Genomic DNA, 18,865 nt, shown 5'->3' with positions numbered 1-18,865 from the left:
TTCATGAAAGAGGGATGAATTGTAGAAAATAAATGTGTAAACTACTATTTTTGGAACTCTGCTGGAGATAAACAAGGCTGACTGCTGTATGCTGGATGGAGTGGGCTACATGGCTTCTCAATAAGTTTGTGACCTCGACTATGGATGCTTATTGTACTTCAATGGAACACCAGGAGTGTCACTCTAGCTTCTCCCTTTTCCACTTAGTAAATCTGTAATTGGATGTGATTCCAACTTATGCACGAATTAATCATATCCTTAGTAGGCTGTCTTGCAAAACTACTGTCAGCTGTGATTTTTACATACAATTTTTTTATACTTTCACTGCACCTAATTCTGTGTCAGTGGCTAAGCACTACATGAAACAGGATATTCAGGTTAAAGAAGCAGCCTTGTGTATTTAGAAACCCCAGTTGTGGCTTTCATGCTTCTTTCCAATATAAAGCCAGTTAGGAAACAGAACACTCAAATCTCTTGGTTAAAAACTTACTAAGCAAAGAAGAAAGAGAAAAGTCTAAGAAAGACAAAATTGCCAATAGAGGCAAAGATTGTCTTGATATTGTAGTTGCTTTCACAGGTAGGGCTATGAGGTACTTTAAACAGGAAACAATGGGAAGGAAGCAGAAGAAAGCATACCAGTTAAATGTTGCAAAGAGAGGAGGGAATTAAGTGACAAATTAACCCATATCTTTTTTTATTGCCTTAGGAAGCAATGCTTAATCACATCCCCTGAGTTACCTGTTCTTAATTCAGTTATTTATGTGTAACAGTATTCATTAATCTCCATTTCATTGCTTTCCCTCACACTAAGGCTGTACACAGGCATCTAAACGCAAACTAAATCTGATGATGGTTTGGAGTTGTGTCAGAACAATTACATTGTTCATGATGATTTGATAATTTACATCATATAAAGGACCTATGGTCCTTCATTTGAAGAGTGTGCATGGTAAAAGCAACCTAAAAAAGCCCCTTCAGTTTCAAACAGTCTGTGATTTATAATTCTATTTTTTGAGGTAATACAATATAAAGGTGACTCATCTCTAGATGCAGTGAGTATATCCATGATGTATTGTTCAAAAACCTTTCTTGATTTATGACTTAATAGAAATTATATAAAAGATTGTAAGAGCTCAGATTAGATTACAGAAATTAGGTATTTGTGAATACTTTATTTTACAGAAATTACAAACTTTAAGCCTCAATCTACAAAGAATGGTGCTGAAATTGGCCATTCTTTTGGATTTTTATTATTTATTTCAGTTACATTATGCTGTTTGACACTACCTCTCCCACTTCCCCCTCACTCAGTTGCCAGGTGTATGGTCACTATGCTATATATGCTAGGAACAAGTAAAAGTAGGAAAAAAAATGATCTAGTTGGAAGTGCCCATCATGTTCATTACCTCCTAGATTAGGTAACTAACCACAGAAACAATTTTTAAAGGCTTATAAAGTATTGTCCACAACTATAGCCAAAGCAAAGCATTAAACTCTACTTGAAAGGACAAATCCACTACCTCCAAACAGGCAGTAATATTGGCACTCAGCTGCACAAAATTTGTTGTGATTATATCCGTAACATCTCTTGAGGAAATTTTTAATTTACTAAACTTCCTGCATGCTATGCATGTCTCTGCCTAAACTGACAATTCAACTTGGAAGATGTCAGTGGTCTGGAAGACTATTAATGCACAGGGAAGGCTTCAGAAAAATGCTTCCACAGATGTGCTTAATTGCCTAAATTTTTGGGGGGTGTTTTGTGGTTGTTGGGGTTTTGTTTGGCCTTCTCTTTTAATATTCTTTAAACTTCTTGTTTACATGTGTTCTTTTTCCATGTCTTTGCAAACTTTCAGAAAGGTATTTTTATTTCACTTGTAACCTATGACATATGGAAAACGTTTTCTGCTTAAAATACTGTTTGGTTTGGGTGAAACAAGGCTAAATTAATGTTTTGGCATAAACATTCCTGCGTTGTGAATGAGCATCTACCCTTCACCTGCAATATCTAAATATGGTGTGCTCTGCACATGTTTTGAGATAGGTAAATTATCCCCAGGTTCTCAGGATAGAGTTCTAACAATATTCCTTCCACTCTCTGCATACAGAAGTCATATATGCAGTAAAAAGATGAAAACATTTTATGTCATTTCTTAAATGTTCTGAAACTTTCAAAAACAATGTTGTCTTAATTCAGAGGACAATTGCAGCCCGTGTTCAGCATTCCTCCCAAATTAAACTCTGGAGTCTCTGACGTGCCTCATAACTTCCATTCACATCAGTATCTCAGTATCTAAATTTATCCAGTATTTCTTTAACGTTGTGTTTTTATAAGACAAGAATATTGCAGCAGAATTAAAGTCAAATTACTTTTGACTTCAGAAGGATCAAGCATCAGTAACAAGCACCATTCTGTATCTTTTATTATGTGATAAGTGCCTAATAATTTTTCATTCTATTTCATTTATTGCTATAAAATAAATCTGATTCTTATTCATACATTAGTGATGATTTTATTGCTTTGTAGTGTTTGTTTTTTCTCCTGACATTTTTCTGACCCACTTGTTTTTCCCATCTGTTCTTTCTGCTATCATCTGCTAAGTCAATCACACCAAAATAGAAGCCAATACCCAAACGTGCCCTGTTCTGACACTAATCCTGTCTCTCTCTGCTCTGTGATATTCCTTTTCTTGTTTCATTTAATGGATAACAGAACTTTGTGTACACTGTTTGAGGAAAAAAGCAGCACTGCTTTTATGTAAAATAATATGTTAACGTTTTACAATATTAATGTACACTGCCAAACTTCCTCATGAGAATTTCTCCTGCATGAAAATGATCATCACCACTGCAATATACAAATGAAATTAGTTCCACAGCACATGTCTTTAACAAGAAAGAAATAAAAAGGCAAACAAACACCAGCTACAAGCTTGCTAAATTTTAGTTGCTGATTGGAAGTCACAATTAGACCTTGTTTACCTCCCTTAACTTCTTCAGATAAATGAACATTTTATTCCAAACCTACAGTGGATAATAAAACAGATATTTTTGTAATGAATAGGTAATGTCTTTGGCAGTATCAGACATTGCATTGTATTTAAGCAGTGTGCAGAATTTTTTTTCCCAGGTTTTGCTTAACTTTGGAGACTTTCAGGTGCTTTTAATAAAGTATATTATAAGCATTAAAGTGAAAATTGTTTCTGACAACATTATTCTGGAAAACTTTTATTTCTGAAGAACCAGAAGGTTGTCTAGTGACACATACCAACTTTTTGCCAAACTTCAAATCATCTTAATTCCTTTGCTCAGAAAAAGCATGGGTACACTGGAAATAATTATTCACAAAATATTTCAGTTAACTGGTAATGTTTCAGTTGATAATTTCCCAGACTCAGTCATGGTTATTTTGAATTACAGTTCATTACTTTTCTAAGAACTAAAAAATATCTTAAGTATAGAAAAGCAGTGTGTAATGTGTTTCTGAAAAAAACTGCAAACCCAAAGAAAATCTACCAAAACAAAAAAGCTAAAAACCAGTTTTGATTTTAGACTGAGTGTAAGGTTGTCATTTTGCTGATACTGAACAATGAAATGACACTGTACACAATTTCTGTAGCTTGGGCTATTATTTCAGCAACTTAAAGAACAGTTACTGAAATATATAAAAATTGCTGCAGCTAAAGTTTGGAAAACATACCATTTTCATAGCTTTTTGCAAAATGTGCATGTAAATAATTTTACTTTAGTGAAGTACACTTTGGAGACTGATGGTATAGTATACTGTGGAAATTTTTGCGAGCTACTATTAATCTGAGCTTTGAAAATCGTAAACACCTAAAACTAAACAGGAGAATATTGACTGACAGTATTTTAATTACAACCTGAGTTTTTAACTGTATTCAATCCTTCCCATTTTATGCTTTCCTTAATAATCTGAATGTGTAATCATTGTTGACTCACAGATCAGTTTCAAAAATATACTTGTCTGTTATTATTAACATATTGCCAGGCTCTTCTGATATCACTAACAAACATCTGTTCCTTAGATGATCTTTAGCTACAAAAAGTAAAGAGCATACCATGTGGGCATTACTTGCATATCTTACTTGCTTTTATCTCCTTAAAAAGTTTGCATACCTGCACAACACTTGTGATCTTGTCTGAGATTCCATATTGGTGTTGTAGTCTTTTTCTAAACAGTGATAAATGCAAGACAAGGAGTGAGAAAATCTTAAGATTGTTCAAAATTGAAAGAATTTGAGGAACAAAACCGTAAGGCCCTAATTAAAGCAGTAACTCTTAAATGTGACAATTCATCTTGAGATACTCTCAAATGCGAGTGGGTGAACAAATGTCTAGCCTGTAATATGGTTGGCTGTTATTATTTTTGATAATGGCCAAAGCTACGTTTGTTCTGATGCAGAATACATGGCATCAGTGTCTTATGTCTTGTTAAACCAATTTACTATCGCAAATGCACTTTATTACTTTCTGTGATGTATCCAGGGACTCATTGGATCTGCTCAATCAAATTACTCTAAATTTGTATTTCAAGACACTTGTATTATGTCAGTACAGTTAGAATATGAACTGCAGTCCTCCTGGACTGAATTGATTAATGTTTTAGTCTGTTACACTGTAGTAGTCCTTCTCTGGTAGAGTAGTACATATCAGGAAAAAAAAAAAAAAAGAAGTAGTATTTTAGATAATATATGTAGCAGCAGGCAGGTCAGTAAGTGTTTGTCCAAGAGTTTAGTATTCATTGGAATGTAGCTACTAAATAATCTGACCTACAGTGTTCTTTGTTCTGATGTTCTTTTCTTTGTCATTATGTTCCAGTTTACCTGAGTGAATATATTTCTAAGAACTGGTATGAGGATTGTTTGAATCGAATGTGCCAAATCCAGTCCCCTTTATCCCATTCCATTCTCTTCCTAGTCAACTGGATGTCAAACCTCTCTGCCACTTAAGAATTGCTATACGAAATGCAGCTCTGTCTTCCACCCGAACAATTCTCCATTCCTTTTCATTTTCATGCCCCTTACAAAAGACCCACAGACACAGTGTTATTAACTGAATGTTGTGGGGGTTTATTTAATTATTATTATCTTGGAATGGCTCTAGCATGATTAACACTTGTAAAAATGTATTTTTTTTTTCCTAGGTTCTGAATGAATTCGTAGTTGGATTATGAAAAGCATTGAAAAGAAACAAAACTCTTTATTTGTGAAAATAATTTAAATATAATAATTAATATTACAATCTTATTTTTGAACAGACCTGAAGCTCACTGTGAGAAAGTGAAGTATGTGGGTCAGATATCAGTTTTAGGTAATATCTTTGATAACAGTGCAATTACCCAGACTTTGAAAGTATACATTAAGAGCAAGGTCTATGTTGTTCTATACAGCTTTGTGAGAAGGCTTTCTTACTCATTTTAAACAAAGCGTTAATTCATGAAGCTGAATTTCAGTTTTTAGATCAGTTAACACAGCACAAGTAATTGTACAGTTACCTAGTCAGACTTGCTACCAGCAAGAATATTTTTGACTCACCTGTTGTCTTGAGGTTCTTTCTGTTAGTCAAGAAAGTAAGTTAAAGTACTCAAGTAATAACAAGTGTATACAGCATGGCTCAAATATAACAGAATTGCAGCATTTACCACATTTTAAAATACAGACATACGTTCTGTACCAGTGAAAACTATCTACCTTTTTAGTATGGTGGTACTGAGGGATGAACATCATCACAAAGAACGTCTTGAGTCTTCTGTTAGAAATTATTTCCATATTCTAGCATAGGAGTTATTTCTAACTTTATGCTGGTTGGCTCCAAAGTTTCTAAGTCTACTTTTGCTATGATAAGTATGTGTACTAACTAGAAAAAAACAAAACCAAACCAGAATGAGTCTGAACAATTAAACAAAAATTCACAGCTGTCACTGTATTATATGTGAAGAAAATTAATTGTAGCTTTTCTTAAATGTACATGTCCATTATTTCTGCCATTAATCTAGAGCTGTGTGAGAAGGTCACACATATCCTGATGACCACTAGAGGTACCTACTGATATATATTACATATATAATCATATACATATCTATTATAGATATAATGATAATGGAGAAAATGTGAAGAAAAAAGTATACTCCAGTTGTGTTTTAATACATTCATAATAGAATTAAATTAATGTGAGATGTATCTGACTTATTGACAGCTTTAGGAATTATATGCACGAACAATTTATTTCTTCTTTTGATTTTCTTTATAGCAGAGAAATGGACATTTGACTTCCTTTTTTTTTCTCACATGTAATTTTCATGCTGTTTAGAAACTGGAGTGGTAAAAATTACCTGTGTCAAAATTCCAGGCAAGAACTCTTCTTTTGCAAAATAATATCTCTATACTAACATGAGATACAATGGTTATTTCTGTATGTAGTAGCATTGTAGAGGTAACAGAAGAGATTGGTATCCCTATCTAGTTTGTTTTCTCTTTAAAATTTATCCATGTCCTTCTAAAATTTAGATTATGTTTTGTTAAATTCTTAAATCTATTTCAAAGTAGACATTTTGAACTTGACTAGAGAGGGTATGTTCAGCAGTATTCATGAAGTTTCTCTCCATAGTGCATAAACACTTCCTTTGAACAGATACAGCAGAGAAGAGATTCAACACCAGCCAGGGAGGTTGAGGGAGCTTCCTGAGTACCTACTAGAATACATATTCATTCCTGTTACAAGTCTACTAGCTTTGAAGAAGTCACTCAAAGATGAATGTAGAAATTTTGCTTATCTAAATTTAAATGTATTAGCAGTCTGAATTTTAATTACATGTGACCCACAAATTATTTTGAATAGGAATACAGATTGACTAGCATTCCGATTTTTTTTCCCATGTAAATTTTCTTTAAAAGCTTCCATTTAAAAGTAGCTACTATTTAACCCAACACCCTATTAAAATGTTTTGCAGAGTTTCTTGTGTTGTTTCTGGTGTAGACTGAGAAGAGTTAATGAAAATATCTGTCTTTAAATTAGTCTATTCTTTTATTGTTAATAATATTGAATTTTGGAAGTTAAAAATTCATGCTAAAAACTTTATAATTTCATATATTAAGGTTCTCCTCTGTTCTTAAGACAAGACCGGCTTTCACCTCAAAGAAGAAGTATTCTGAAATATGTGTTTTTTTCAATAATACTAGCCTTGGTGTACTTTCTTCTTAAAAAGGTACACAAACCACAGATGGCTTTATGAAGTAATTTCAATTAGCTCTTGAGCACTGAAGACTTGCACTAAATTCATAGAGAATGACATGCAATGAGAAAGTATACTTGGATTCTTACATTTACATAATATAAACATTAGTTCAGTGTCTGTAGGCTGTGTCAGGTTTCTCATATGTAGTGAATATTCATTTGATTACCCTAGCAATAGGAGTCTAAGAAGGTAAAATGGGTCACCCCCTGTGAAGCTGAGAGCTCTCATGGCTTTGGTGTGCTTAGGTATACTGGTTTTAAATGTTACCCACCTCCTCTGCATACCCAGCTCCTTTGCGGAACTTCGCCATTCTCGTAATGAGGAGCAAAACAGGATTTGTATCAGCACCACAGATATCTTTGTTGAGTTTGGCACATGATAGCCAGTGGGGGCAGGATATTTCACAGTACTTGTGGTGTAGAAGGCAATTGTTATTACTAAAAACAATCAAATCAGAATGATAGAGCAACTTGTGTCTTGTGTTGCAGACTGTTGAAAGTAGTTTTCTTATCGTAATACTTTGAAGCTTTCCTTTTAGAATAGATTCTCAAAAAGAATAGTGTATGTTAGAAACTGTTATAATGCTGTTACACTAAAACTTAGATTTAATTTTTTAAAAAAGTACAGAATGTAATAGCTAAAGAATCAACGTTAAAATTTTGAGGAAAGCATTTTTATTATTTGTTTTTATTCTTCTATAGTATAACCCTTGCTTTGTCAGAAGATCTCAGTATTATCTCAACTTAAGCTTATCTAAAAATAGTCTGCTGTTATACCTTTTTACTGAACAAAAAGGAGGCTATGATATTTATATAACTGAAGAAGATATATGTAGAAATCCTAGTAAAAATCCATGGCAATCTTTACATGTTTTATAACCATGCTTTTTAGATACGAACTTCAAAAACAATGTAGACAATAGTTCAATTAGACTGTTCATAAAGGAATATTTAAAGGAGAGGAATGGTTGTCTTGAAGGAATAAGTGAAGTCCAGGAGGAGTGCATAACATTCAGAAGTAACGGATCACATACACTGGTATTTCAGAAATAAATTCTATTTAATTTGCATTGTTTTAAAATAGATATCTGTAAGTAGACATCTTTTAAATTCAGGTACCGTGCCACTGGTTTTTATTGTACATTTATAACACTAAAGTTTAATAGCTCTCAACATAACTTGCAGATAGGTTTTCCGTGCTGTTTATAGGCTATAAAACACTTCTTTTAAGAACAGTTATGCAGGAAAAAACAACACATTTGTGTTACACAGGAAAAATTTCCTTACTTATACCATCTGAAACAAAAGTGCTTTTTGCATTCACTGTAAATTGTTTAGAATGCTATTGATTACATTTTGGGAACATATTTTCCCATCTCTCTTCTCTCTTGCAAGCAACTTAAAGGACAATCACCACTTACATAACCTTGAAAGAGGAGTCTGGTGAACATGATTTCCACTCCCAATCATTGTGGCACTGTAGATCACTCAAATGGCAGGTGAAACAACTACAGTATTCATTTTTTGCCTTCCTTTTTCCATAGTAAGGGTTAATGCATTTTATTATCCATTAAGGTCGTGTTCTGGTTTAGCCCAAGCACACTCTTTTGCCACTGCTTCAGACGTCAGAACACGATTAACAGTGTCAGATCCTGTTAATGTTTACATCATAACTGGAAGCAGATATTAAAGTGAAGTGCAAATTAAAGACTGCTAAAATGCCTGCCACTAACAATTATGGTGGGGCAGTATTAAATTTCTCATTTGTTACCAAAGGTCAGATTAATAAAGCTGCATGGCACATTATCATAAAGGGTGGACCCAGCTGTCTGTTTTGATTATGCTTAAAAGTCTAGTGTTTCTAAGGAGACTTTGCAAGGAATGAATGCATCCATTTTAACTAGAAGTTTAAATGTAGGTAATTATTAGGCCATTTTCTGAAGAGATCCAAACCAGAGGTTGCTGTCAATCAAATGTCTTTCTGCTTTTCAATTCACAAATATAAAAGGTAGGGTTCTTTTATAAATTCCTAAGTTTTAAATACTTAAATTCTAAATAGCTCCCCAAGTACCAGAAAACCTAATTCCTTAGGTGAGTCAACTGTAAACTAACCTGTGTCAAATATTAAAAATTAACCTATCCATATCAGTATCTGTTCCAACACGACTTAAAGAAACTTTGTGGGTTTTTTTTCCTCCCTCTTCCTCTTTTTCTTGATTCAGGAACATTTCCAAGAATCTTATTAAAAGAAATAATGTGTATTGAGGTTGGTTGTTTTGGGTGTTTGGTGGTTTTTGTTGTTGTTGTTTGTTTTGTTTTGTTTTTCCAGAAGATGAAGAGCAACAGTTTGCTGCTCTTTTATCTACATGACAAAAATATGAAAGAAAATATTCTCTATCATTATTCCTACTGTGAAGAATATGAATAAGTGAAATCCAATGGGTGTTACACAAATGAACATAATATAGCTGGTGTACTCCTCATTTGGTACTGCAAAGAGGTCTAGTGGTTTAAATTTTTCGGAAAACAAACTCCAGGTTTGCTGCCAGGTAGAGAGCAATTCTTTTCCCCAGAAAATTTATACTGGAACTGATCCCCATTTATGCACAACTTCTTCAGAATATAATTTCAGCACAAAGGGACACTAATGAGCTTTAAATGAGGCAAATTTTGTCTCCTGAAGGTGTACGTTTTGGACCCTGTATATGTTGGCTAGCTGTAGTTATTTCATTGATCAGAACTATAAGCAGCTTAATTCTTTAAATTAAAGACTTTAATTAATTTGAGTGGATAGTCAAATTAAAAACTATCTTTACATTGCAGCTATTCAAGTGATTAGTACAAAAAGATACAATGCTTTGATTTTGCAGTTACGTACATCTGTAATAAATGAAGGCAATTTTCTATTTTTTTCTTTAAATCCACGTAAATTAACAGAACTTACAGCATCCTGTGAAGAAAAAGGAAACTACAGATTCAGCAAGAAGTTACAAGTAAAGTTACTAAGATGTAGATTTGCATATATTGCGGAAGAAATTGAATGATTTTTCAGGTTTATATTGAAAATGAGATTAAATATGATGGTACAAATTTCAGGGAACTGGAATAACCTTTTTGCTATAATCAGAGTTATAATTTTGAAACAACGAAGGAAAACCTAAGAAAAAAAAATCAGCTGTATTATGACCTGAGTAACCAAAATGTTGTAAACAAATGTGTTCATTACATATCAAGGAAGGTTTTCTTAGTAGAGAGAGATAAAAAAAAAGTATTACATATGGCAATACTTAAACCTCATCTAACATACTGTATCTATGTCTGAACGTTCATGTTTTATATTGAATTAAATTGAATTTAATCATGAGCAGGTACAAAGAAGTGCTACTGCAGTGATCAGACAGTATTTTATAAGTGAAAACTCAAGAACTCAGCTTGTTTTGCCTATCAGAATTAAAGACTTGAAGGTATTTTGGTAAAATGCTTGAAAAGAGTATTGAAAATCCTGAGATGAAAAGTTAGCTAGATTATCATTATTTTAAACAAGAGGCAGTTCTCCTTGCATGCAGCAAGATATTTATCTATGTGTAGATTACTCCTCTTTGCATGAATTAATATGATAGCACCAGATTTAAAAATAACATCTGTGATTGCATGTAAATGATAAAGTAAAATGGAATGAAACTTGTTTCATGAGGAATTTCCCTGGTTATGTAGAAGTAAAGAGGAGATTTGGTGCTTTGCCAGTAGACAATTTGCATGAGTTCATGCAAAGTGAGACATTAATGTAAAAAAATAAACCTCAGGGAATTGCCTGAAAGATATGGTAGAAGTACAACAGTCTCTCCTTTAAACTGAAGCAAGACTTCCCTTCTCTGGAAGACTAATCTAAGGTAATCTGTTTACAGGGCAAGGCAATACGCTTCAGCTAGGACATAATAATAAAACTTCTGGTTTGTTTTCTTCTGTTTTCTGTGTAAAGAAACTCTGTTTGCATAAACATGGCATGGATCTTTTTCTCTAAGGCCTTATTTTTCAGTTTTCTTTCCCACCTATGTCCCATTTTGCATAAATTATGTCTCCATATTTCATACCAGCTCTTCGTATCTTTGATTATTTGACATGGCAGAAAGTAATCTGTGTTCTCCGGAAAGAACATGTGTAAGGCTTTAAAATGCAACCTCCATATCCAATGGTAGGATATGCCTTTGAACTTCCAAGGCTTTTTAGAGATTAAGTATTTGAAGTCACCTCCAGCTTTTTGCATGGTCATCCAGCATGGACATCCAGCTTTCAGTTTAAGAGTCCAAAGAGGAGTGGACTTTATGGAGTAGTCTGGGTGAAAAGAGTTCAGGTGAACTTGCAGTTTGGATCATTTCATTATCTGTCTATTGTTTGTCATTTAACCTATGCTTCCATCATATTAAGGGCCTTGATGAATCATGAAGAAATAATTGTATTTCATTAATTAATATTAATTCAAAGATTTTCTGGTCTTTAAGATGTTATCTGAAATCTTAATAGGATAAATTCCTACTGATTGTTAAAGATTTTTAATGTATATGATGTATGGATAATTGTCAGAAAAAGTTTGTCATCCAAAATTAACAGAAAGGTTTGCACATTTTGCTTTACTGTGATACTGAAAGGATAGCCATATGGTGTCATGGCAATGGTAGTAACAAACTGTCATTCTGTGTGGCCCTGAATAACTACAAATGGAGGCATTTAGCTGTTTAAGCAACAGTTATTGATCAAAAAGCTGTTTAACAGCATTACCAGCCTGGGAAGGAAATATAATTTGACAGATTTTTGTCCATACATCTATCAGAATTTTCTTGCACAGGGATTAGTTAAAAGCTAAATCCATGGTTGATAAATTCCTGGTTAATCTTTAGCTGAATAATCTAAGAGATTTGACACACATGATTACAAATCTAAACACCATTCTATAAGCATGTGTCTTTGTATCCAAAAGCAAATTGACATAGTAGGTTGCTTTTTCCTCTTCGTGCTTGCTGGACTTTGCAGTATGTAGAATCCATTTGCATGTATGGTACACTAGCTATAAATTTTTGGTTTTGTAGTATTGGCTTCCTGTCTAGACTTGGTCTAAGCATAGGCTTATATTGCTATGCTGACAGTGTCTCAATACAAAAATTCTCAATAATAAGGTTCAAATTACTCTCTATTTAAATTATACAAAAAGAAGACAGGTGCAATTATGAATGCTGGCCTACTAGCAGTAATCAGTCAAATCCTGATGTTTTAGTTCTCTTAAAACACCACAGAAATCAGTGATGGCATTACTTAAATAGAAATTTAGGAAAACGTTTTATTATAGTTCAAGTATAAATAAATCTGAGAATGTTAAAGCAAACATTTTTCTTAGCTTTACAAAATCCTACATAGAGCTGATTAAATGAAGGCTCTGAGGAGGAAGAATAAAGAATTTTAGAAAATAGAAAGGCATAGAAAAATCCCATTTGTATTATAAGTGCCACCAAGGTTCTAATTAGCACACACTGACTCCTCCTCATAAAATATAAAAGCTGTGATTTTGTAGCCTTAAGAATAATTGCCCACTAAAAATGCACTACAAATAAGGGAAAAACCTCAATAAAATAATATTTCTGTGCTCAACGGATCCTTTATATAGCTTGCACTTTGGTCTAATTAGCAGTAACCTTACTTTCTTTCCTGGGAAACATTAAAAATTCTTGTTACTTCTTATAATTGTCATTGACATCTCAAAATACAAACAACGTATAGAGTTACAAGCATGATTAATGAAATAAAATTGGCAGGAGTTGTACAGCATCATAAAATTGAAAGAGAATATATTTATATTGCTACAACATTGTCTTTCTAGGGTAGTTCGACATGCTCCTGTGTAAATATAGAAATACGTGTCTATGTTCAGACATACACATGAAATGTCAGGACTGAGCCTTAAATAGAAAGGGTTTTAGTTTTGCTGGGTTTTTTTGCAAAATTAGTAGTGTGAAGAATGAATCTAGTCTCTCACTTGTTCACAATGAAGAGCTGCACAGTTACTAAGCTCTTCAATATTTCAGTCAAAATGCAGATTAGCTTCACACTATTTTTATTTTAACTTGGTAAATACAATTTAGTAGTATATATTGACAGTAATTGATCGACTTAGATTTTTTGTATTCTCTTGTATGTCATTGAAACGTTTGTTATCTTTACATCTGGAGAGAACCCTGCAAAACAGAGGGGGATTTCATATGTTTTCACATGATCTATGCTTCTTTACATGTTTATCTAATGAAATCACAATACCTGTCAAAAATACCTGTGCAGGTACTTGCTGTTTTCTACTGAAGTTTAAAAACTGAGTTCCAATGTAGGAAAAAATGAATCAGAAGCTTAAGTTAGGTGCTTAAGGCAGTCAGTGTAAGTATTTGCTGTATCTAGCACTAGTATAAGGGCAGACAAAAAACATGCTGAAACAAGTATTAAAGTGTTTTTCCATGGACAACTTGATGATGATGCTTAATGCAGAAATTTGTCTGCATGGCAAAGATTGCTTTAAATTATATATTGGCATGGATGCTGGTAATAATATAGATAATTTTGCACATAGCTGGTCATTATTTAGACTGTTCATAAATTTGAAATAGGCCTTGCTGGATAAAGCCCTGAGCAACCTGGTGTGACCTCCTATCTGACCCTGCCTTGAGCAGGAGGATGGACTAGAGACCTCATAAAGTCCCTTTCAGCCTGAATTACTTATGACCCGATTCTTTCTTCTGTGCATTTCTAGCTTTGCTTAGAAACAGGATTAGCTTAACAGAGACCACTCTAAGCATCAATGATGCAAAGAAAAATCTTTAAAAGTTACTCAATAATAAATTTTCAAAGGCTCATAAGTTTTGATGGATGGAAAAATGTTTCAACAACTTTTAAGTAAACAGCAAATATGTTTGACGATACCGAGTGCAATTTTAAAAAGTGACTGTAACACATATTGAATGGCTGTGTTCTTAGAACACATTTCAGATCTCTGCAGTAGGGGCTTAAATATTTGCTTTTAAAAATAATTCCATGTAAAAGTAAAACTATTGTTGAAATGTGACATTTAATTCTACTGAAGTAAGTGGTGAGGTTGCCTTTATGTAGCAATAAAAGCAATGTCATGACGTGTCACAACGATGAGCTCTATGAACTAACAGGCTTTTTAGGTTTTATGTGATGTCTTTGTACAAACTCTTTGTATGGGATCTCTTTCCAGAAGACCAGTACTCAGCTTGTTTCCTGTCTTTTCTGATCTTTCTATGCTTTGCCTTCGAATGAAGGTAATGTTAAATAAATTAAAAACCCCAAACGAATGAGCAAAAAAACTTCATTATCTCCATATCTGGTCCAGATGATTTTCCCTTGATGTGCCTGCATAAAAGCATTGTCAAGTAAAATAAGTACATTAGTAGACAATGAAGTTAAGGATTTGTCATTGTACCCATACGGTAACTTAGAGTAGATGTGAGTAGAATTTTCTAGAGGCACAGCAATGGAACCTTTTGTTTCTCAAAATCTTCAGTCACAGATATTTCAACAATGTAGGGATTGTTGTTTGTTTAAAATATATTTCTGTTTGTATTTTCTCCTCATTATTGAAGTAAATGAATGTGGACTATTCCAAAATGTGTACAGAATCTCTAGTGAGGACAAGAACAGTACATTTGTTTGGGGTTTTTTTTGGTGCAAATTGCATCACACAAATTTTAAATTTCTGATGGCAGGTGATGATATTACTGTAACGAATGGGGAAAAAAAAGTGTTAGTTTCTGATAAGAAAAAAAAGTTTTTTAGAAAAGATTTCAAGCTGTTAGTTCAAGTTTGTTTTGCAGTATCTCTTTATTTCCTGCTTGTGGTCAGTAAAGAGTGTTCAGAAAGAGAATATTTACCCAGAACAGAAGTGAGAACCTAAAATAAAGCATTTATTGTAAACCTTTAATAGGCTTTAAATGCATATTTTAAACGCCCATTTGAAGATATCATGTAATCTACTGCAAGTGTAATAAAAATAGCAGGAAATTCTGTGCCTTTCCCCATTCATTTCTTTCTTTCCACTCCAATTTGAAGTTTTGGATTAGGGAAGATTTGGAATTGTAATGTAGTTGAAGATTAACACATATTAGCTGAAGTATCCAGTAGCATAGATGTTTCTTAGTTTAAGTTAGTTTTTTGAGGGGCTTTTGGGAAGTAAAGCATGTCACCAAAACGTAACTGTGTTTGTGACTGTATACACTCAGCCTGGATCAATGCTCTTTAAAACTTGAACATTTTTCACATACCTGTATATTCTAACATTCTTGGGCATACTGATTGCTTGAATATGCAGGTGTGAGACCTGTTATGATCCTCTTTCCTTGCTTATTAAGAAAAAATAGTCTTTTTATGTGACCACTTATCTTTATAAGCAGTCAATTGCAAATGACATTTCTTTCTTTCCTCTCCAGGGATATATTATGAGACACGAAACCTGTTTACCTTCATTCAAGGGTTTTCTGTACTGACTGAGCCTGCCCTTTTCCACATGTCTACTTTCTTCTTCCAGTTGTGGCAAATGCTTAGAGGTTAGGGGAATCATAAATGCAAGCAAGCTACATGCTAGCCATACCAAGCATGAAGGTCAGTACTGTTTCCCACCCTGGGATTACAGTGTCCCATCAGACACCTTAGCAATCTGATGTAGTTGCTATCAGAAAAGTCAATATTTGCATTTTGTTGAATATGCATGCCCACCAGTGTTTGGAAAAAGGGCTATTTCGTATCTGTGCTTGTATGATTATCTTGTTTGCATTCACAAGATACTATCTGCAAATCCTCTGATGATTCAAAGGCAATGCCGTATGGAGTTATTTCATTATTAGGATTAATTCTTTGCTATTCTAAATTAAACAGGCTTAGAATTTTATGTACTTTAATTTCAGCTAGGTCACTGGAAGGACTACTTGAAGAAAACTATCGAAAAATGCTTTCATTCATAGAATGTTAAGTGCATACAGAGAAGCTATTTTAGTGGATGGTTATGTTTGTGTATCACTTTTCAAAGAACTCTTGAATCACACTGGTTACGGATAAATATTAGTTTACCTGTAGACAGTAGTGCAAAAGAGATTACTGATTTTTAAATGGTCTAAAATTATCTAATCAGTGGAATTTTAATGAAAACTAATTTGAATATGAGGAATTTTTGACTGGTGTGCAATCAGGTTTTGCAGATTGTAGAGTCAAAAGGTGTTCTGTATAGGCAGAATCTTATATGTGTATATTAAGCCTGTTTTACTTCAGTGGGATTCTGCAGGCGTGCTGGATTTTAACTGCAGACAAATACTTAAATCAGACCACATCACTCTGAAAGCTTTGATAATGTAGAAGCAAATCCTTTTCAAAGATCCATGCAAGTATCATAGCAATGCATTTACCAAATCGCTCCCTTATGCTTTGGAAAATATTGGATGGAGATCAGTCACATGAAAATTTGTAGCTCTTTTTACACTGATTCAATTAATAAAAATTCTCTTGCTTTCCAAATACTAGTGATAGAGACTATCATAAGACATTATGAAGGCACTTGCCAATGATGTGACTTTGCATTAAAAAGTTCTACAATCATTAATTTGAAGTAGAAAAGGTGGGCAGTGATTAGCACAAAGATAGAGGCCAAGAAAATCCTGCCTTCTCTCAGTAAATGATGAGAACAATGCGTTTTAAAATTTTCCTTTGAAATGAATACCTGTCTGTTAAGTATCATTTTGACCAGCCAGTTTGATCATGCCTCTTGTCATCCAAGATGACATCTGTAGAAGATGGAGCTGGACATCAGAGCAACCAGGGAACGTTTTAAGATACAAGGAGGGAGACCTGGGTTCTTATGGCACCATACTCAAGAGAGACTAGTTTGGTAAACCTTGTAGTCACAATATTTGTGACTTAATTTTTCCTTAGTGTTTGACTCATGACTTGTGAGCTTATGTAAGTTTTACATTGACAGTATGAATCATGTCATGCATAGAAAGAAAGCTCATGGACTCATATCTTTTTACTCTGTCCTGAACATTTTATAAGTTTAGATGATGATACTACTTCAAGAAATAATAGATTTTCCACTAAATAAACAAACACAGGGGAAAGCTTTTTGAGAAGTCAGTGAAAAGAAGATCTCAGGGGCTAAATGTGTTGTTGTTTTCTAAATAAAAAAATAAACAGTAGCGGGTTATCAGCCATGAAATACAACAGCAGAAGCTGCAAAGATAACATTAAATTTTAAACTGTCTATAGGATGTATATCCTCTAATTTGAAGGAGTGCTCATGTCACGTTAATATCTGGTTTTGTCAGAATTATGGAGTATATATGTAATGCAGCCAGCTACTGAAAATGACCTTTATTGGCAGTATCTGTATGTTCTCAGTTATTAGTTGTTCTTTTTTTTTTTTTTTTTTTTTTTTCCCAAGAGCTCTGTGAAATATAGGGTAGACCTTTCAGAAGAGGGAACTGAAATCCATATTACATCAAGTGAATTTGTTAGAGCCACAGGAAGCCTGTGGTGAAATGAGAGGCAGAGCCCTGCCTCGTGACTCTGCTCAGCCTTCCCACACAGAGAGATGAGCAAGAGCCTGAAATCTACATTGTGTATTCATTTAAATGCCAATGCATATATATATGGATTTCTGAAACTTGGTCATGCCATGTATAAAACAGAAACTGAAAGCCAGCTTCAGAATGGAAAAATCAGGAATAGTAGTAGTCTTCCACTCAGCTTTTAAAGGCACATAGAAATGCCTTACTTTTGCTATATTCCTTTTCATTATTATTTTCTCAATATTAAATATTCCATAGTTTCTTCTTTTTTGTTTCTGTGTGGGTTTTTGTTCAGCTGGTTTTGTTTTCCTGAGTGAAAGAGAGCAGAGTATGTCTTGCTCCTTTTTTGTTCACCTTTTATATTTTTGACGTGTCTTTCTGGAGCTAGAAAGAATGTCATCTTGAAGAACATTAGACTGGCTTTTTGGTTGTTGAGCCGTAATGTTTGGCTAGCCCTATACTAAATAAATAAGCAGCAAATGATAAATAATGGAGTAGTCATTTTATTCTACTAAATAATGAAATTCATATAATGAAAAAATAAACCATTCCATTTTATGTTATCTAAAAAATTGATAACTAGTTTGTGGTTTTTACATTATTCAGATAACAGAAAATGTGCGATCCATTTGGATTTGATCTGCTTCTTACCTTCAGTGATACAACTATGAGGCTTAGCATAATATGTGTTATCTAATCATTTCTAAAACCAGAAATATTTATGTTATAAAACAGATATTTGAAAAATCAAAGTATGGGGGTTTTGCCCCTCAGTGATGTACCAGTCTTTGATTATAGTCTAAATGATAGTCTGAATAGTACCTGGGCTTTCTTAAAAAATATGAATGTATTAGCTAATTGCTTGGTAATAAAACTATATTTGCTGTTTCTATTTGAGTAAGAGCTGCAGTTAATAGGTGGTATAACATTGCCTACTATTTCAGTAACAGTTAATGTCTAAAAAATTATCATTACTTTCATTCCAGTTTGCATACATT

At 33.5% G+C, this 18,865-nt stretch overlaps 1 protein-coding gene across 1 annotated transcript in view; it reads left to right on the top strand.

Annotated features, from left to right (window-relative positions):
• FSTL5 (follistatin like 5) overlaps positions 1 to 18,865 on the top strand; it is a gene marked incomplete at both ends in the record, with an annotated part of 271,920 nt that overhangs the window by 16,375 nt on the left and 236,680 nt on the right. The gene's annotated exons all lie outside the window — the stretch shown is intronic.

The sequence above is a fragment of the Nesoenas mayeri genome, assembly GCF_963082525.1.
Source record: "Nesoenas mayeri genome assembly, chromosome: 4".
In the NCBI taxonomy this organism is placed as follows: Eukaryota; Metazoa; Chordata; class Aves; order Columbiformes; family Columbidae; genus Nesoenas; species Nesoenas mayeri.
Note: the sequence above shows the minus strand (reverse complement) of the source record. Positions and strands in the feature narration are given on the sequence as shown.